We start from the raw sequence: 22,401 nt of genomic DNA, 5'->3' as shown, positions 1-22,401 counted from the left end.
AGTCTTCAATTAACTCAGGTAAGCTTTCGTTTCTGCTCAGGTCCTCCAACATCATGAAGCAGAGGAACTGTTCATTATATAAGCCAGTGCTTCCTTGGTAGGTCTATGGCAATTCTCTTTCAGAGGTGCACCACTGCTCAGCAACTGTATTGGATGTGTTTTATTTCTGAAAACTGATTCCTGCTGAGAAGAATCATACCATTTCTGAACGGAAATTATTTGTTACAGTGGCTGTCAAGGAATGGCAACACCATCTATTGGGGGCAACACTGCAGGTAATGGCCTGTAAGCTTGCCCATGGGGTCTGTCAAGTGCAGCAATGCACAGTAGGGCTGCTGGCACCCATCCATGTCCATGTTAGTTTATGTTACAACATATCAACTTTGAATAAACAATTCCAGAGTAGATGCTCTCTCACACTTAGCGGGAAAAGATTCCCTACCCGCACAAGTGGAGTACAAAAGCAACATTGTTCCACACCACTTTATCTGCGTGCGCACTCCATCACAGTTGCTGCAAAAGATTTGTATGGCTCAGCCCTGTATCAACAGTCAGACCTGGGAACATTGAATGCCACCCGCTTGAACAGCTTCCCCTTGTTTCAGCTGCACCTCTACTTACCCAGATGCCACAGAAAGAGAATCCCTCCATTGGTGTCCTAATTCTAGAGTAGTTCAGCATCTAGGGCTGGTGGTATTAAGAGAGATGTTGTTGACGTTTTACTAGGCTGTGTCATGTCTGCCTTGTGTAAGAACTGAAGAGGAAAGCCACTGGGCCTTCCAGGGGTATGGCAGTCCTTTGCCGACCATGGGATATGTTGTCTATGGACTTCATTGTGGACCTGTCCACGGGGAATGGGATGAACACTTTCTGGGTTGTGGTTGATTCCTTGACAAACATTTACCATTTTGTTTCACTCACTGTGATCCCCACGGCCCTCATATTGGCTGACTGCAGCACATCTTACGAATGTTTGAGAGCCCATAAATCATCATCTCTGATTGGGGCTTACAAGTTAATTAACATTTCTGCTGTGCCTTAGCAAACTTGCTGGATATTGGTGTTAAATATTCATCTACTTATAAACTGCAGATAGGTGGGTAGGCAGAACGAGCTAATCAAACCCTGCAGCAGTATCTGTTTTGTTCTGTCTACAGGATCAAAATACTTAGGTATTCCATCTTGGCTGCACCAGGTTTGCCTATAAAAACGTAACCCCTTCTTCTATGTAGGTGCCACGTTTTGAGGAGGTTTCTGGTGAGCCTGGAAGTATTCTCTCCATGGATTTTCCAACGGCACGTTCAACAAGTCCAAATCGTGGTAAAACAGCATTTTCTTTCAGCCCAGCAAAGAAACAAATGGGATGATGATGTACATGGGCAAACCGTTTTGACCTTAAGGGCCAAGATGATAGCTCAGGGGCAATGTGTTTGTCTTGGAAGCAAGACAATGCAGAGCAACAGAATTTCAAATCCCACTCCTGCACTGAGACAATGATCTCTGGCAACTAGCCTGTTACAAAAGATGAATTAATTAGTTAGAGAGTAAGGTCTGGCTGGTGATGCATAACCTTTGGAAACCCAGTATCTGTGTGTTAGTGCATCACCATGTAGGCAGCTAATTATCCCTGCGACATTAAAGCTGAAGTTCATTACTACTTGGCAGATACACACTGTTGCAAGTTTCTGTTCTGAAAACTTCCCCATTTCCAGAGTTCTGTAGAGTATGAGGTGCGAATTAATCTGGCCTCGTGCATCTAAGATGGGAGGCTGTATTATCTCATTGTCTGGAAATGATTTAGTCTGGGGGATCGTACATGGGAACCGACTTTTCATGTGCATGCTTCTGAACTGAGAATCTAAAGGAAAGAACCAATAAGGAAGCAGCAAGAGGAATTACCTCACCACTGGATGCTAAAGCTAAGCATTTAGGACCACATCGATTCCCTGGCTCCTGCCCTGGCTGACTTTTGCAACCACTCATTCGCCTCTGGAGTCTTCCCATCCCCCCTCAAGCACTCCCTTGTGCACCCCCTCCTCAAGAAACCCTCTTCCGACCCCTCCTGCCCGGCCAACTATCGCCCAATCTCCATTACTCCCTTCCTGGGCAAGCTCCTGGAGAAACTGGCCATCTCCCAGCTTAACCTCCATGCTGAATATGTTGGTAACCTTCATGACCATCAATCCGGCTTCAGAGCGGCCAGAAGCACGGAAACTGCTCTCCTGAACATCCGTGAGGACCTGCTCCTGAACCTCGATTCCAACACTCCCTGTGTTCTCATTCTGCTTGATCTCTCCTCTGCCTTTGACACTGTCAACCATTCCATCCTGCTCAACCGTCTCCGTGATAACCTGGGTATCACTGGTCAGGCTCTGGCATGGCTGACCTCATTCCTTTCCGGTCGACCCTCCCAGGTCCAAATGGGCTCCTTCCTCTCCGACATCTTTTTCTCCACCTGTGGTGTCCCCCAGGGATCCAACCTCTCTCCCTGGCTTTTCAACCAGTATCTGGCACTCCTTGCCCACCGCATCGCCGCTCTCTGCCCCCACTTCCAGTGCTATGCGGACGATACCCAGCTCATTTTCAGGCTACCCTCGGCCTCCTCCTCTTCTTCCCTCATCTCTGACTGTCTGTCTGCTATCCAGGAATGGTGTGCCGCCAATGACCTCTGCCTTAATGCCAGTAAGACTGAGATTCTACTCATCGGCACACCCACTCCCTCCTTCCCTGCAGCTCTCTGGCCGGCCTCCCTTGGCCCCCTTCCTGCCCCTACCTGCAAGGCTAAAAACCTTGGGGTCATCTTCGACTCCACACTCTCCTTCTCTCCTCATATATCTGACGTCTCTAAGAAGTCACACTACCAGCTGCACCTCCTCAGAGGTATTCTTCCCTTCCTCTCCTTCCCCCAGAAGCTCACTGTCTCCCGAGCCCTGGTTCTCTCAAGACTGGATTACTGTAACAGCCTCTATCTTAATCTGCCTGCCTCCACTCTCCGCCCTCTGCAACTTATCCAGAACAGAACTGCGAGACTTGTCCTTGGCCTCAAGCCCAGGGACCGTATCTCTCCAGGACTGAAATCTCTTCACTGGCTCCCAGTGGCTGCGAGGATTAAGTTCAAAACCCTCTGCATTGTCCACAAGGCCTTCTGGGGCCTGGGGCCTAAATACCTTCAACTCTCTCTTCCTAAATATCTTCCTTCACGAGCCCTTTGCTCATCCGTCTCCAACTCCCTCATGGTCAGCCGCTTCTCGAAGCAACGAGCTGGGGGTAGATCTCTCTCCGCAGCAGGGGCCTCCCTCTGGAACAGCCTTCCTGCCTCCCTGAAACTTGAGGAGAACCATCTCCGGTTCCGGAAGCACCTCAAAACCTTCCTCTTCGCTTCTGCCTTCTCTCTCCCTCTCCCCTGCTAAACCTGCTTAACTCCCCACTGAAATTCTGCACTAAACCTGCATCTTGGCCACTCTCAGCGACCTCGGTCCAGGGCCCAGCCACTCTCCACTTGCACTGCCTCCCTGGCTCCCCCTGCACTGTGGGACTGTCACTGTATCCCTACAGCCCCCTTCCTAGCACTTGCTCTGCACTTACCTCGCACTTGCCACCAGCTGGCCCTTCTATTTATTATTTATGATTTTATTACGCTACTTACCGTGTACTGCACTTTCCCCCCCACCTCCTCCCCCTGCACTTTCTCCTTTTCCCCTTACCTCTGCACTTGCCCGATCTGAATGACACCTGGCCTAGTAGGATCGTTTGTCTGTCTTCCCCTTGTTTCCCTCCCTCCCTGCCTCGTCGCGCCTTGAAACACTTGTGTATAGGCGCGTTACAAATACCATATCATATCATATCATATCATATCATTTGTTAGATGTATTTGGTCATAACAATACAGCAGATACAATGCACAGGGGACAGTGACCACAAAATATTGTACAATCTTTGTAAACTGTAGCAGTAATCATGTTTGTACTGCTGTGATATAACAGCAAAGGCTAGCATTCCAGGGTCCAGATTACAGAAACCTTCCAGTGATGCAAGTGTAAAGTTGCACGGTATTAGCACTAGGGCAACGTTTGCACTATTTCTGAAAACACTGGGACATGTTAGAAAATCATTGCACCATGACAAGTGCAGTCTGGCATGTTACACGCATTAGGGAAACAAGTTCCATCGTGCAAAAAAGATACATTTTCAATGCATTTTTGCACCACGGCAAAGTTTGCCCTAATGATAACATGGAATGGCATTAGCACTAGATCAAACTTTGCCTTGGTGCAAAAATGCATCAAAAAGATATCTTTTTGCACTAGTGCAATATTTGCCTTGCTGGTTATACCATGCCAAACCGCACTTTCATGATGCAATGGTTTTCTAATATGTCCCAGTGTTTTAAACTTTGCCCTAGTGCTAATACCGTGCAACTTTGCATTTGCACCGGTGCAAAGTTTCTGTAATCTGGCCCTTGATTGGTAACCTGCAAAGTAGTGTGTGGATATTGTGAATCTGAGAAAACTAGCATAGTGATTTACAAAGTGTTCTAGAAGGTGGATAGAAATGCACACTGTTCTTCTCCCTTCCTATCCACAACCTATTTCTAGATTTTTATCCAGTTTACCCAATTCCCCAAAGGTATCCACTTATTATGACCCTAACACTCTTCATTACTTGGGGTCTCTGTTTCTAAAATTGGTCTCATCTTCCAGCCCATCATTGCAAAGAGTGTGACATATGTATGGCATGGTTGCCTGTGCATTAGGAATTCAGTATTGTGTGTGACCAATGGAAGGTATCGATTTCGCATTCAGCCACAGCACCTTCAGCCGCGCAGCACTCTGCTGTACAAGATAAAGTTGTAGATGCTCAGATATTGCAGCCAGAGTTGGAGGGTCATCCCACTGTCGCTGAGAGAGACAGGAGGCACAAATAGTACTAGCTTGATGCTTACCTACTGATACTTGTATTCAGGTGCGATTGGACCTAGGGGGTACTATGTCACGTAGGATTGCAGCAGGCAGAGGGCTAAGATGGCGGTGTGTGATGTCATCCTGCCTGTTCAATATCCACATATCCGACGTGGCGCAATCCTTAGAAGCTGTAGCCATGGTTTCTCCGGGGTTGGGGAACATAAGACTTCACTGGTTGGCATATGCTGACGATATTTTGGTCATGGATCACCCCAATTGACCTTCAGATGATGCTTAATGCACTGCACAGGTATTCAGAAAATAACAATCAGAAAGAAACACATAAACATCTAGTGGTGGAGTGTCCGGCCCTTATGGCGATTCGTACCACATACCTTGGTAAATGTGTATGTAAGAGTGCCTTTAAGGAAGCGCAAACACTTTGGTCACAGAGCTTTTCTGGCCACTCTGTGCTACTAACAATTAATAGTTTAAGGTTTTTAATATGTATAGGAATGATTGGTTAGCTGCAAAAGATGGAGAGTAATTCTTTGAATGTGAACTTAGGTGATTTTTATGCTTTGAATTTTAATGATTGAATTCGTATGTGAAAGGGATTAAACCAATGCACAATAAAATAAAAACTAAAACTAGTACTCACTGGCAAGCCGGGAGAAACAGTTCACACTGCAGAGGTAAACAATGTGGGCATTTTCGGGTTTCCCTTTCCATCACCACTGATGTTCACTCGTGAGTTTGATACCAATGATGATGATGATGATGATGATGATAAGGATAAAGGTGGATTTTCTGAATCCATGTCACAAGGACCATGCACATTTACAGAGTATTGAAGGAAAGATACAATATTCTTCTAATTTTTAGCAGGGTCTTTCAAACACAGTCTGGCAGAGCTGAAAGTGAACAATCTTACAGCGTGCCAGCCACATCACCAAATCCAATACCACCGCCTCCATGGACAGATGAGGCTGATAGGGGCAGAGGATGGTAGTAGGGCCCTGTAAGAGGCCAGACCATTGCATCAATATAGGTTGACCATGGCTGTAGCCCACATGGACATTTCCCATCATCTGAAGGCTAAACATGTTAAGATGTGGGGATGGAAGAAAAGGTATGGAGGAAACAACACCAGTGCACCAGAACCCGGGCTGCAAGAGAGAGAAAAGAAAGGTAAGCGCATGTAGGTAATCTCTAGGCAATATGGAATAGATGTATCTATGATGTTCTGTGGCCAACGAAAACTCAGGATGACATCTGGTAAGGCAGAGGCTTTTAAATGTACCAGTACAGAAACAAAAGATCACCAACTCAATGTTATGAGGATGCAAGACCGAAGTACAGCACGAGGGACAGAGTAAGTGCACAATTGTAACCACAAGAGGATGTGGAAGAAAGTCTGCAATGCTGACTGCAGGAGGACGCTGAAGGAGATCCACAGTCCTGATGACATGAGGATGCAGCATGGAGTGCACTGGCTCAATGGCATGAGGATGCAGATGAACCTGCAGGAGGGCTCACATCTTACCTAGGGGGAAAAAGGTGACTGAACTGCGAGTTCAAAAAGGACAGGCGGAAATGAAAGAACAACCACCGGTAAGTGAGAAAAAGTAACCAATGCAGGAATCCAGGCAACAAGCTGGCCCCCTGTAAGTCAGAGGATGGGAGTCCAACATGTAATTTAGGCCAGATAGTGGCTGCACAGAAATCTGATGCCTTCACAAAGGTATAACATTGATGACCAGGGAAGGAGGGCAATCAGAACATAGTCTGGACACAAGCTGATGTGAAAACCAAGGGGGCAAAACAGGACGCAAATAATCCAAATCAGACCATGGGTGAGAAACAGCATCAAAATGAGAAGTAAGTACAAAGTGAAGGAAGATCCAAGCAAGTCGATGAACAGGTCAGGGTTGAAAAAAGACATTGAGAGAGTCCAAGCCAAGTTCAAAACACAGGGGAATGTACACGACAAAAATGATCCAAATAGAGGTAATCATATTCCAGGATCACTAGCAGTATGGAGAAAAGGGCAATGCAAATCAGTTCAGGGAGCATGGAGAGAATATAACAGGTTCAATGACTGGGTGGTGCGGCAATGTGTAACAGTACATTTGTGTAAAATGCCAGGTGTGTTAGTGCACCAGGCCTTTAAACTGTGGAAGATATGAGATTCCTATTGCAGTCCTGCCCGCATACCTTCATCCAGTGATTCTGTGCTTGCTTAGCACTGTGCAGAGAATGCTGAGACGTTCACTTCCCAATGGTGGTAATGGCGGACACATGCTGGAAAAATCAATGTGATGCCTGTTGTACTTAGCATGCCAACCATCACTTCCCCGAACCAACATGAAGACAGTCACAGGAGCATATGTGGGTTCTGGGTTCTGGGCCCTGGCCTTCCCACATAATGTGACTTGAAGCAATTTTATAGTGCAGTTGGTGTCATAGAAATCAACAATAAAGACCAACATAAATAAATAAATAAATAAATAAATGTAAGAGCTGTGACTACCAACAGGTAAGAGGTGGGGGATGTGGGGCATGATTGGCATGTCTTATTGGCCCACCAATAAAATTGAAAGGGTTGAATCTCTTCATACATTAAAAAAGAATGACAGCATGCCTCCTCCTGCATGAAACATGTATGCTGAGGAAATGCTTCGAGGAAGCTGGCTACCATATCTCAGTGCATTATGATGCAACACCATGCACATGACTGGTATGAAGGCAGATGGTATCTACTGTGGCACTTTCATCAACAGCCACTCACCATACCAATCCTAGTCCATACTGGCATGCCATAAATCGTTGCTTCTGTGCCCCAGCTCTAGTGACTGACTGCAGCAGTGACTGATACGTTTTGTCTGTTCTTGAGTCCTGCTATTGTACAACCTCAGTAATGCACAGAAACCCACCTTCCAACAGAGCAGAACGTAACCTTGCCTATTTTCAGGGGTTCTCCCTGTTAAATGTAAGCTGCAAGAATTAATGTTTTTTGAGTACTTCAATTGCTGTTGCACGACAGCCAGTAATTCACTAGTTTGAGTACCCATTGAAATTCACCTGGACTGAAGCACCTGAGATGTTTAGGTGGAGCGTCTTTCAAGCTTGTTCACACAACATGAGTCCATCATATATTCTCAAGCAACATTATTTCATTTTATATCCCAGTGTGTTTCAACTGCAATACTTTGTTGTGATGCATTTTCAGGTTCTACAGCGTTAACTGCTTTCATGTAAACTTCCAAAATTGTAAACATTTAAACAGTCGCTTTAGAAAACACACCACCAATACCAGTCCATCAATAACAAGATGGCACATTTGCAGAACTAATTGGGTATGTTTTTAAAGCAGTGTTAATCGAATATTTGATGTTGTGTAATATCACTTCACATTCTCTTGACCATGTTGCATTTTTGTTCCTTATATAGCTAGCCTAGACAATGTTAACATTGGATGTAGTGATAGCGTGATACATGTCCGTGCGCCTTCCCTATTTCAAATGCATCATGTGCTTTCTAAGGCTCCCAGTCTGACCTCACAGTGTTATCCATGCTTCAGATGAAAACTGCAAACATGTAAGAACAGGTGAAATATAAAGAATTGACCATATGCCTTTGTGGGAGTTTACACCAGTATTGCAAGTCGCAAGCTTTCAAACATGAGCCAAAAATAGATTCAGTGAAATTTGGTTCATAAAACTGTTTATGAATTAGCTTCTTCAAATAGGATTAACTCTTTAACTTCTTGTTCAACTTTTTAAAATCCGTCTTCATCTCTATAGATAGGGGTGCAACATCCAGTGATGAATATGGTTGCATTTATTTCATATACCAACAAGCTGTGGAAGAAGCTTCAGCAGCTGAGTCACATTGTGACTTTCTCGCACAGTTGCAGAGCCACTCCTGTAATATTTAAGGACTATCCCTTTGTGTTCGAAGGCAAGATGTCTGCCTTTTTCCTTACCTCTTTTCCCGATGCCCAGTCACCTACAAGATGGTAGGATTGCACTGGTGCATGTGACTCTCCACATCATCCTCCACTTGTTTTGGTTCTTCTCTACTGAATCCCCCAGCTCCACAGAATGATTTGGTTAATTCACTGTGATCTAAAAGGTAAAACAACAACGTTTACTTAAAGAAAAAATTAACACATTGGTGGCAAGGGGTAATGTATGAGATCCTAGCTCTGAAAAACTGAAAGCAATCTGGATGGGTTTTTGGGTGACAGAAATGGGGAAGAAACAGGGAGAAGCTCAAGGAAAACCTTATTTTTGTGTTTTGAAAACATTTTATGAGAAAACGTAAGGGAGGTAAGAAAAATACAAGGAGGGATACAAAACATACCAACAAACAAAAGGAGAAAATAGTAATTATCAAGCACTAAAACGAACACTCCTGAAAAATCAAAATAAACCTCTTCTAAAACACACATTTTGAGGTCACCATATACACCCCTTCTCTTAAGCTCCATATTAGAACCTGTCAAAGAATAGTGAAAGTAAACTTGAACTTTGACAGGCATACAGCCTCCAACCCCCTGTGCCCCTCACCAGAGCACAGTGAATCTCCTCCAGAGTTTCAGCATTTCTGATTTTCACACTAAGTGGAACTCATTTCATGAAACATGCATGGAAGTTTGTCTACTGTTTTGGCTCTCATACGAATACCATGAGCTCTTTTGGGACACTTAATCATGGCCAAACAGATGTTTGATTAGCCTTATCCCTGAGTCCTGGAGAGATAGTTTAACTGCCCCAATCTATGTCCCCGTATCAAACCATCATGTACCCCCACATTACACTAATGGACAATGCTTGCAATATCCTTTCCAAGATTGTACTTACACCCTTAGAGGACTGAACTGAACAGATAAACCTCTTGGAATACTGAGCAGGTGTATTTATCCCTTCTGTAAGGCCAGCACTCCATCTTACCAGGTGACAAATTATTACAAGGCAAAGAGGTACCCCACCTCAGAAAACCTTCAAAAGCACTAACTACCTCCACCTGGCAGTTCTGAAATGCTCGTTCAGCCAACAGACACTCATCTGACATCTGTCTCCTTGAAGACATTGGCCCTCATTACGAGTTCGGCGGTAGCCATGCCGCTATTGGCGGCATGGCTGCCGCCGAAATCGCGTCTGGGTCCTCAGAATGAGGAATAACCAGGCCATTCCGAGTTCGGAAGGCCCGGTAATTCCTCCCTCCAAGGACCCAGACCCGGTCCTTCCCCATTCCCATTTCAGCCCCCATAGGCTGAATGGGAATGGGAGAGGGAGCAAACAACGGGCCATTACGAGTTGGCCCGTTGTTTGCTCCCTCTTCCCCTCTCGGGACCCGGTAAGCACGCCTGGTTTGACCAGGCGTTGCTTCCTTGGTCCCGCGAGGGGACCTCGTAATGAGGCGGTATGGGGTAAACGGCGCCGGCACCTTTTATGGCACCGTTTACCCCGTACCGCCAGGGTCTAATGGGGCCCATTGACTTTGATATTCTGGCGCTTACCAAGACTTGGCTCAATGCCAGCTCAGTCACTGCCTTTGACTCCCTCCTCCTGCTTGGATTCAAGATCATCTCCAAGCCTCGAACTCACCGCACTGGCGGGGGGTTGCCTTAATTTTCCCTGAGTGGGTGCCTGCCTCCATTTTACCTACCCACACCTATTCTTCTTTTGAAAGCCTGGTCTGCAAGTTGGTCACCTCTCCCACCTCCACCCTGACCAGTGCTACCATCTACCATCCTCCAGGCACCGTCTCCATATTCCTCTCTGAATGGGTTGACTTCTGCTCTTCTTTGTTTGTTTATTTTATTTGTATAGCGCTCCAGACCCAGGGGTATATGGGCGCTCAAGGATATGGTTACAGGCATAGGAAAATACATTGCAACAATTGTGCAGCAGTTATACAATTTACAAAAATGTACAGTTAACACAGATGGCAAACAGACAGTGTGCTATGTTGTTATACATTTAAATAATAGGTACACAGAGATACAGGGGAGGTAGAAGCTAGTATCAATAAATGCAGGGTGGTGGTGGGTGAGTGCTGGTAAGTATGTGAGGTGTCCCGAAGGACCTGAGGTGGTGTTAGTTATTTATTTAGTAGCCAGGTGATGACCTGGGTTCTGAAAGGTTGAAAGGTGGGGATGGATTTGATGTCCAGTGGAAGTGTATTCCAGAGTTGGGCGGCTAGAACCGGGAAACTAGTTCCGCCGGCTCTTTTTAGGGTATATTTAGGCACCACCAGGCATAGTGTGTTGGTGGATCTGGTGATTCTGGTAGCAGGTTTCAAGGTGGATTTATTGGTTAGATAAGGTGGTGCAAGGTGATTTAGGGCTTTGTAGGTGAGGCAGATAGTTTTTAGATCGATTTTTTGTTGGATGGAGAGCCATTTACATGATTTTATGATAGCAGAGATATGTTCACTCCTAGGAATATTAAGAGCAGCTCGGAGTGCGTTGTTTTGAAGGACCTGCAATTTGTTGATTACTGATTTGTTTGCGCCTGCATATAAGCCATTGCAGTAGTCCAATTTAGATCTTATAAGTGCTCTGACTAATGTGAGGCAACTGTTAGAGGATAGCAGAGGTCCACAGGCCCTGATCAGCTTACCTGTGTAAGCAGTGGCTGAGGCGGTCAGGTTGATTTGTTTGGAGAGGTTAGTGTTGGTATCTAGATAGAAACCAAGGGTTTTTACACTTTTTGTGATGGGAATAGTGTTTCCATCAATAGTGAAGCTAGTATAGCTAGGGCTGAGCTTCAGGATGTGTTGGGGGATCCGACAAGGAGCAGTTCAGTCTTCTCATCATTCAGGCAGAGGCCATGTGTGGCCATCCATATCTGAATGATGGAGAAGACTTTGTTGATCTGGCTGACGTCTGAGATGTAGTTACCGGATAGAGTTAGGAGTATCTGGGTGTCATCTGCATAGTTAGTGTAGGTGACACCCAGATGGTCAAGCTTGTCGAATAGAGGCTTTGTAAATATGTAATATAAAGTAGGCGAAACACAAGAGCCTTGTGGGACACCACAGGTGATGGGAATTGGGTTGGCAGCTGCTAGCGGTGAGAAGACACGCATGGTCCTGTTAGCAAGGAAGAATTGGATCCATGTGACCGCAGTGTGGGAGAAATGTGCTGCCGATGACAGGTGGTTGCATAGGATTTTATGGTCAACCAAGTCAAAGGCAGCGGAAAGGTCTAGGAGAAGAAGGATGCCAGCCCTACCTTTATCTTTGAGTTCGTCGATCTCACTTTTGAGATCAACAAGGGCCGTTTCTGTTCCATGTTGAGGGCGAAAGCCAGACTGACGAATTCCTAATAGTTGGTTAGTCTATAGGTAATCTTGAATTTGTACGTAGGCCACTCTATCAAGGATTTTTAGTAAGAATGGGACGGTGGTGATAGGTCTATAGTTGGTAGGCATAGACGGGTCGAGTGTTTGTTTTTTGAACAGTGGTAGAACCCATGATTGTTTCAAATTACTTGGGACTGAGTTGCTAGTGAATGACAGTTTATAAGTTTGGTAATGAAAGGGAATAGATCCCTAGCTGCGTCATTTATAATCTGAGCGGGGCAGCTGTCCCCCTTACAGTTTGAAGGTTTCAATGAGGCTATAATTTTTTGTACTTCAGGTATAGTTACCTTTTTGAAAGTGAAGCTTGAACTGACTGCAGTGGGCGATAGTAAGGTTGGACTAGGAGTTGAGCCATGGGTAAGTTGTTGTAGTCTGTTTTCAATTTTGGTTTGGAGTCCCGAGATTTTGTTGGCGAGGGCATCCTAGATACCTGTGCACCAGGGTTTATCCTTAGTGCAGGTATCTGTAGGGGGATTAGGGTTTTCTAATTCCTTTAAGATGTTAAATAGTTCTCTCGTGCTAGAGCCTGCCTGAGTTATCCTGGAGTTGTAGGATTCTTTTTTGGCACGTATAATCACATTTTTGTAGATAGTGGTAATATTAGTGAGATTAGTTCTATTTTCTAATGAGGGAGCTGTTTTCCACAGTGTTTCAAGTTTACTTTTTTGTTGTCTGAGTAGTTTGAGCTCAGGGGTGTACCAAGAGTTAAGGTGAGCTTTCGGTTTCCCTTTGCGCATTTTCAGTGGGGCAATGATGTCGATAGCTTTAGACATGGAATCGGTGTAGGTATTGACCAACAGGTTCAAGTCAGCTGTGGCTGGTAGCACGCTTAGAGTGGGGACTACCAAAGGTATTAGTGCTTCAGCTGTAATGTTTCTCTTGTTCCTAGTTGGGCAGGCTGGTGCAATAAGAGATTTTTTGGGCACTGGGTTGTTGATGTTGATATCTAACGAAAGGAAATGGTTGATCCGTCCAGACAAGAGACAGGGGTCCTTAAGGGTAATATTGCAGTTAAGAGCTGCTACCCAGTTGAGAGTCCTACCTTTCAGGTGAGTGGGTTGGGAGCAGAGTTGTGGGAAGCCATGCTCAGCTAGTGCAGTAGCCAGGGAAGTGGCTGAGGTGTCATGAGGGTCATTAAACCCAAGGTTGAAGTCCCCAGGGATGATCATTTGAGCTGAGGGTTTAGAGCTTTCGGCTACTAGGGATGTGATATCTTCTTCAAATGAGCCAGGCGGACGTGGCGGCCTATATATTAAATGCATCGTAATTGTGCTCTTAGTGGATGTTTGCATTTTGACTGTGAGATGCTCACATGATTTTAGCGGAGAAGAGGTGGCTACTTCCACTTCTAACCTACTCCTGCTGGCTGACTTCAACATTCAATTGGACTCTGCTGGCTCCGCGACCACTCTATTCATTGATATCTGCTTCTCGCTTTCCCTCTCCATTGTCCCTTCTGGGCCAACCCACACAGCTGGACACACTTTGGATGCTCTCATACACTCGGACCTCTCTCTCTCCATCCCATTAGTCACCTCTCTATCCTGGTCCGACCACTCTCTCCTCTCCTCTCACCTGGGTCCCATTGGCCCCCTTACCGCCCCCTAAAAGACACACCAACCTCATTCACTAACACCAGCCCGATGAAATGAGTGACTGCGGCTGCCTTCGCCTCCACCTACCTACTCACTCACCTTCCCACCTGTGACTCTACCTCTTACTCTGCCCTCGGCAACCTACACATGTCCATCACCAACACCATTGACATTCTTGCCCCAGTCACGAGGATTCATCTGAAACCTGCCTCAAAGCGTAACACATGGTATGACTCCAAACTTGCAGACCTGAAATGAAATTGCAGGGCAGCAGAATGGAAGTGGCTAACCTCAGGCTCCTCCTCTGACAAACTGGCCTGCCGCCTGCTTCAAAGGCAATACAGACTAGTCATCCGTGCAAAGAAAAGAGTCATATTCAGGCACGGGTCTGCGGCGCATCCAATAACTCGGCTGAACTTTTCAAAATCTGCAGGTAACTAGCCAACCCCTCTGCAGTCTCCTACTCTCCTTCTCCTTCACAGGCCCTCTGCAATGCATTGGCCTCACACTTTGCCACCAAAACACAGGACATTCTGATCTCCTTTTCTGCACTCCCCACATCCCATCCCACACTCCCCCTCAACACTCCTCCCCAAAACCCCTGCTATCTCCTTTCCTTCTTTCTCACCTGTATCTCCAGAGGAAGTTACCAGAGTTGTCGCTCCATGAAGGTCTCTTCTAAACAGGTCTCCCCTTGATCATCCAGGACCATCAAGGATAACATTGGCTCTCTTACCCCCACTCTCACTGAGTTCTGAAATCACTCTTTTACCACACGATCTTTCCCCACTCCCCTAAAGCATTCCCTTGTGCGTTCACTCCTGAAAAAACCTTCCTCTGACCCCACCTGCCCTGCCAGCTATCGCTGTATTTCCACCACCCCCTTCTTTGGGAAGCTTCTCGAGAAGCTGGCCTTGTCCCAACTTAACTCCCATACTGAACTTGTTGGTGGCCTCCATGACCATCAATCTGGATTCCGAGCATCCAGAGGCACGGAAACTGCTCTTCTGAACACCCGTGAAGAACTGCTCTCCTCTCTGGACTCCAACTTACCAGCGGTCCTTATCCTTCTTGATCTCTCCTCTGCATTTGACACAGTTAACCATTCCATCCTCAAACAGAGGCTGCACGATACACTTGGTATCTCGGAACAGGGACTGGACTGGCTGTCCTCTTTCCTCACTAACCCCTCTTCCCAAGTCATCTTGGGCCCATTCTCCTCTCCTACTTCCATCTCCACCTGTGGCATCCCCCATGACTCTATTCTCTCACCCTGGCTCTTTAACATCTACCTTGCTCTACTTGCATGCCTCATCTCCTTCTCCTCCAACTTCCAGTGTTATGCAGATGACACACAGCTCTTCTTCAGACTCCCTGCTGACCCTCTTGCACCCTCCATCATCCCTAACTGCCTTTCTTCCATCCAGTGCTGGTGCACCTCCAATGATCTCTGCTTCAAGGCCTGTACAACTGAGATCCTTCCCATTGGGAACCCTGCTCCCTCTTTCTTCCCTTCACTCTTGCCTTCCTCCTCTGGTTCACACCCTGCTCCTTCAACTGAAGCCAGAAATCTTCGACTCCTCTCTCTCTTTCCTCCCTCACACTCAGGATATTGTCAAGAAGTCCAACTACCAGCTCTTCCTTCTCAAAGGAATTCTACCTTTTATCACTTTCCCGTAGAGGCTCAATGCGACTCAAGCCCTAGTTCTCTCTAGACTTGACTACTGTAATAGCCTTTTCCTGAATCTTTCTTCCTCCACTCTGCGACCCCTTAAGTTTATCCAGAATAGAGCAGCAAGACTTATCCTTGGCCTTAAGCCCAGGGATTACATCTCTCCTGCTCTAAAAAGTCTTCACTGGCTCCAGGTTGCTGCACAGATTAAATTCAAATCCCTCTGCCTCATCCACAAGGCTGTCTGGGCCCGGGCACTACACTATCTTCAACTCTATCTCACTCTTCCACTAGACCTCTTGGCTCCTCTGGCACCAACTCTTTGTGTGTAAAGCGTTTTGCTAAAAAGAGGGCAGAGGGTCACTCACTTTCCTCTGCAGGCTCCCTCCTTTGGAATAGCCCCCCCCTGCACCTTGAGCAGGACCTTCTCAAATTGCGGAAGCTCTTTAAGACTTTCCACTTTTCCTCCTCCTTCCCACCTTCTCTCCTCTGCTAGTCCCATAGTTGCTGAATCAGTGTCCTTGTCCCTTATGCATCATCTGGGCCTCAACCTCCCTCACTGATACTCCCAGCCCCTGTCTATCCACAGCACTTTGCATCTGCACATCCTCCGCTCTGGAGACTTGCACTTACACCTTACACCTCCCGTGGCTCTGGCCGTGTAGCACTCAATATTTTTAGCACTTCCTCCATGACTCTCCCACGAGCTCGGATTTCCCAGCGCTTATCCCCCTTTTCCCTCTTCCTTTCTGCACTTGCACATTCTGAATACTCACAAGGCATAGTACGTTCATCACTCTTCCCTTTCCCCTGAGCCCTTAATATTGTGTTGTAATGTAATGTACCCTCCCTCCCGCTTTGAAACAGTATATTCTTCTTGTATAAGCACCTAAAAAGCAAACAATAAATACAAATGAATAAATACATAAATAAATACAAATTATACACTTTTTTCATTGACTATCCTGACACCTTTGTTGCCATTTCAAGAGATCTTTTGTTGAAGAAATGCAGCACAATGATGTAGAACAAACATTTCTAGGCTTAAAAGGAGCACTACACAAGAGAAAATAGAGTGGGTTGATGACAATGGCAACATCACCTCAAATATTTTAGCAGTAATGACCAAAATGAGGGCTCTGTGCTGACGTTATTCCTTTTTACAACCTACATGACCGGCCTCCCAAGAGTCTTGGCAAACATCAATGATATCCCTGAGGATGCCTGAACGGTATACTTGAGTTGGTTCGGCCTTCTGCCTGTCCGAGGAGGGCCTTGAAAAATACAAGAGCATGCTTGGGAAAAAAGCAAAGAGTAGCATCAAAACTGTAACATAACAGTAAACAATATGCCATACAAATTGTCCAACCTCTTTAAAGCGAAGGACAAAGGTCAGTCCGAAAGGGGGGATATAGGCTGTGTACATGATGGCACAATTAGAAGAGCAGCACTTTTTCTTCAGCTTGCCCGAGGGCCATGGACATTTGATGTGGCGTAGTGGCCACACAACAGATAGTGCTGCTCTACAAATGGCCAAATGTGGATAAGGGCTTCCATTGCTCTCTGGTGTGGAGGCATCATAAAGCAAGACACAGACAACAGATTCAAAGTTTAACATAAAACACTTTATTAACTTAAATATCAGGATGGAAAAAGGCCCAACTTTCCCAATGCTAAGGTGAAATTTCCCTACCTAAATGAAACTAAGGAAAGTCTTAGTCAAAGAGTTCAACTTAAAACCTGTCTGTGTCCAAAACCTATACTTGCCCTCACAACTAATCTATACCATGTGTAGGGATGTCAGCAACCAAAGAAACAGTGCTCAAAATAAAGTTCTGAGTTTCTTCCTGCTTTCTTTCCGCTCCCTTCCCCAAGTGTAAAACAGTTCCACAAAGTTACCTTTTTTAGGTTCAAGGTGATACAGTTTTAAACAATCCTCGGGGCACCCTTCTCCAAGTTTCAAGCAACATAGTTCAAACACAAAAGGGTCTTGAGGCGCCGTCCTCAAGCCACGTATAGTTCCTCAAATCTTAGGTTTCCCTTCCCCAAAGGCTTCAGTTGCATCATCACAATGTCCTTACCTTCTTATGACTTTCTGTCACACTTGCGCCCCTTTTCCACAATCTGTTTTCATGGGGCACCTTGGCTGTTCTCTTTATTTCCCTTGGCTCATAAAGCTTTATTTCCTTTCTTTATATAATGGGGTTAACTTCAGGTTAAATTCAGGATTTCTTTTAATTCTGCTTTCAATGTATATTCATGCCATTTGAAGCTTTCATTCAATTCAGTATTCAATGTCTTTCTTTTGCTCAGTGTTACAGTTCTATTTAATTCGATCTTCAGTGTGCTTTTGTTTTAGAAGTCCCATTCAATTTGCAATTCAACATGCAATAGTTTTGCTTATTTGTAAATTGTTTTTTTCAGTTCAGTATTCAGTGGGCATTGATTTGGCTTAAAGTTCCATTTCAGCCTGATGTTCAATATTCATTAGTTATAGTTCAAGTGAATTTGCCATCACTCAGAGACTTTCGAAAACATTTTTCATGAGACACGCAACCATTCTGATTCAAAGTATTCCTTGCACTTCAACAATCAACAATGGAAATGTTCTTAATCCGGAGACTTTTGAAAATGCTCTCTTCTGACACACGCGACCACTCTGATACAAAGTATTCTTCAACAATGGAAATGTTCAGGCATTCAGGCACCGGGTTTATCATCTGACATAAGCTCACTGGTACCTTTAATAGCTTTCCCAGCAGCATGGCGCACACACACTTCCACCTCCTACCCCGCAGACACTCATGTGTCAGCTCATTGACACAGGGGAACAAGCACTTCTGGTTAAGGGAAAGTGACAGCCTCTCCACGCGGCTCCCTTCTCTGTCCCCTGTCCTCTCCATGGAGCCTCAGCTCCCACGCCACGCTTCCAAAGACTACCTCTCTCTGCAGTCCCCAGAATTTCAGCATGTTGCACATGGCGGACCAACCCTCAGCTGTTCACTCCAGCGGCTCGCCTCTCATCAAGCATGGTTCCCTGCTGATCACACAGTCCTCTCTGCTGCTTTCTCTTTTGGTGCTTTGTCCTCCTCAATTCATACACCTTCAACCCTGTAACAGGTTGCAGGTGTACTTTCCCAATTAAGCTTGCCCACCATGATTAAGGGGACAAGCCTGACCTTCACAATACTTTGCAGTCATCTTCTTCATCCAAGTATTAAAGTGGTGAAATGGTATAGTGCTCACTACTCTCAGCTGCCTCTTCCTTGTCTCAGTACTGTCAAATATATGAGGGGAAATGAGGGGAGTTGGCTTGCAATAACCCATAGAGGTCGGGAAAGGTTAGGTTGATCATCAATAGGCAAAGGGTGATACGATGTCTCGCCTGGGTGCACCCCACTCCCAATCCTCAAGGACTCTCCACCCAGGTGATCCTCCCTCACTTCTCCACCACCAGTGTCGAGCTCCAAGAGAGATGACCTTTTCCTGGCCACCTGAGAGGAGAATCCATGGGGTTTAGGAGTGAGGATATCCTCAGGTTTCTCACACTAGACGTTAAGCAGCCTGCAAGGTTATGCTAAGTGTACCACGTATAGCCTAGCCCAGTGACTATCTGCACAACTGTGCAAATCCTCTATAGCATACAGGTTTGGCGATTGATGGCTGGTCAAATGTTAACTAGAGTGGAGTAGCAAGAAATTGAGCCAGATCAATGAAGAATTGATGAGGTTTTCAGTAACCTGATCATTTGGGGTGAACTGTAAATAAAGTTTGTTTTCCTTCATCTTTACCATTTTTAATACACCTGCAACTTGATACTTCAACACTACCAAAACAAATGGTCTTCATTTATTAATGCATGGAACACCTAATGATATGCATGAATTAAATAACACAGTGGCCATGTGCTAAGCTTGTGGATGTGGTGGAACCTTTGCCGTGGTGAAGCATCTCTGATGTGAAGTCTGGCGATCTACAGGGGAAGCTGAGAAGTGCACCGAAAAGATGCTGCTTGTCTGCAAGGAGTGACGCTCTGAAAGACAGAACATTGTTGGCTGTAATCACTCTGAAGTGGAAGGGAGCAACCAACCGGAGTGACCCTTGTTCTTTAAGTTGCAGCACTCCCACTGCAGTCTTATTGGCAGAAGCACAGTGAAAATTTTGGTAGGACTGTCAACTAATGAAACCTTCAATAAGTTGTCATGCTCGCATGATTCCGATAATCTGCTAACAGTGTTTACACCTACTGTTGACTTGCAAAACAACTAATTACTCTAAGTTAAGATGTTTCGCCACTCACAGCATGGTCTTATTTAGCGTACTGGATCTGCAAAGCTGATTATCCAGGTGCCTATTAACTGCATCAGTTTAACACCTATTTACAATATTTTGGCTGTGCTATTGTGCTGATATTGAATCTGGTTGAATCCCTTTAAACAAAAAGAAACACCCTCGCTTTATCAAGGTTTTTGGAAGCACCATCACCTGAACATCAGCAGCCCTTCTTCAACATCGGCATGAGTTTGATCCATGGTCTGGCAACACATAAAATCTGAAGGAGTCTGACATTACACACAAATTAAATGGATCCATGTGATTACCGCACTGTATTTACTGCGACAGCCGAAAATTTCGTTTTTTAAGGTTTTATTTTCGACCCCCTTTTCACTGCATATATATGCGGGTGGAGATCCCCTGCATCCCACCTACTCCGTCCCACATTAATTATTTACTGTACCCATCCCCCCACATATATATGCAGTGAAAAGGGGGTTGAAAACCTTGACAGTGATGCCCTTGGTGATGCCATTTGTAATGTCAACTGTGATGTCATTTGTGTGGGTATGAGCAGTGCGTGAATTAAGTTTGGTTAGCTTACTATAATGGCCTAATTTATATGGTGTTTAGATTGTGTGCTACATACATTACGTCCCATGAACAATGTTGTTGACTGAATTTCACCGAAAATGTAAATATAACATACCTTTAAGAAAGCTAGCTGACGGTAATTCTTCCGAAATCCCCATGGAGCCCTAAAAACTCCAGAAATGGAGACTGTCCTGCCCTACTACAACTTGAAATCCCTCAGTAAATCCGCCGGACAAAGTGGCGGTAACTGTAATTCCTTTTGGTGGTATTTCAGCAGATTTACCACTGAAATACTGACAAACTTGTAATGAGGCCCAAAGTCATTATGAAACTCCTTCCACACTAAAGGGTTCAAAAAGCAACTCTGAGTTTAATTTTTCCGTTTTTCTCTCTGGTGTTCCACGCTTCTGATTTTAGTCACTTGCCTCAATTTTCAAAAAAATACAGGAGGAATATAACGAGGAGATAATTGGCACCAAACAAAGGAGAACGCACTGTAATGGGAGAGGCCGCGCAGTCCACTGCGTAAAAAAACAGGTGCACAGCTGTTAAAATCAGCCTGACAGGGATGAATGGGAAACTTAACAGCAAACAGGCGCAAAAAAAGGGGTGGCAGGGTCAATGTGAAGATTTCAGTGGGGCCTGTGGATTTACATTGGAATTTCCTGTTTCAATATTCAGTGGACTGGTGCAGAAATCTGATGACAGGGCTGACAGTGGTATTTTAGGTAACACATGCACTTGCATAACTTTATTGGACACAAGGATAAACACTCAGATGAGATGAATGTTTGGTTGGCCCCATCTTAAAGACACTATAACAATAAATAATATATGACGGGCAGGCAGGACTGGTAAGACTTAACTGCCTGAGTGTGGTAGGCTCAGTGCAGTGAGGGCCGCTCGAGGGCTTCAGGTCGTTACCAGCCCTCACCTTCTCCTCTAGAGATAATTATCACTGTTAGCACCCCAGGGTTCCTATAGTTTTAAATGAGTTTTTCCCATGGGAAAGGGGCTCTGTGTGAATGGCAAGCACCAAGTCTACAGTGAAAAAAAAAGAAAATAGGAACCCAGGACCATGAAAGAAGTCCCTTTTCTATTTCAATGGCAGGTGGCAGCCGAGCCGATGCAGGATAGGAGGCGAGGAACAGGTCATTGTGGTTGGGTGGGCAGGGGATGGCGGTTGTGGGAAACAGTTGGGCTTAGGATCGTGAGAGCGAAAGGGCACCCACGGAAAAACAAAAAGCGAAAGAAACAAAACCTAGGGAAGGCGATCGGTGGCTGGGACAATGCAGTCAGTCATTGGTATATTCCACCCGGGTTCCCAGCCACCTAATTGGCTGAGAGCCCTTCCCTGGGTGCTAATACTTAACCAAACCATCTGAATATCTTTTTTTCAAATGTAAGAGATAGGTGCTGTGGACTTAATTTTAGATTACTGCAGTTGGCTCCAACTACATCTCTGCATGAACTGCACATACTCTATACAGGCCGGGTGACCGAAAGGCCTCGCAGCACATTGCCTCACACTTCTTTAAGGGAGGACCAACAGATACACCTGTCAAAAGTAAGATAGGAACTAGATAACTTGTTTACCATGCATCATGAGCAACTTTTTGATGCAGTCCTTCCGGACTGTTATACGTGCATTTTGAGCTACATCAATTTAACTACCACTGAAGAACCAAGAGATGATCTTAAATCTATAACCAATGATGCACTAGAGGTGCAACACCATAATCATCAGTTGTAATATGATGGAGGTTAAATATAAATAAACATGAGTTTCATTTTAGGAAGATGTTAAACACACGGTGGTGCAAATTGCAAAGAGAGGAATGGTACCGGGTTACACAAATAAATACACCTGGAAGGCAAAGATTATTTACAAATGGTGCAACTCCTTTTGTGCAGTGGCTTGGCCTCCCAAATCATTACAGGACTGAAATATCAGAAAAGAGTGCTCTTATGAATAAGATTCACTTGAA

The sequence above is a fragment of the Ambystoma mexicanum genome, chromosome 6q (genome assembly GCF_040938575.1).
Source record: "Ambystoma mexicanum isolate Mex_15411 chromosome 6q, UKY_AmexF1_1, whole genome shotgun sequence".
Classification (NCBI taxonomy): domain Eukaryota; kingdom Metazoa; phylum Chordata; class Amphibia; order Caudata; family Ambystomatidae; genus Ambystoma; species Ambystoma mexicanum.
The sequence above is the reverse complement of the archived record's forward strand: the minus strand, read 5'-3'. Positions refer to the sequence as shown.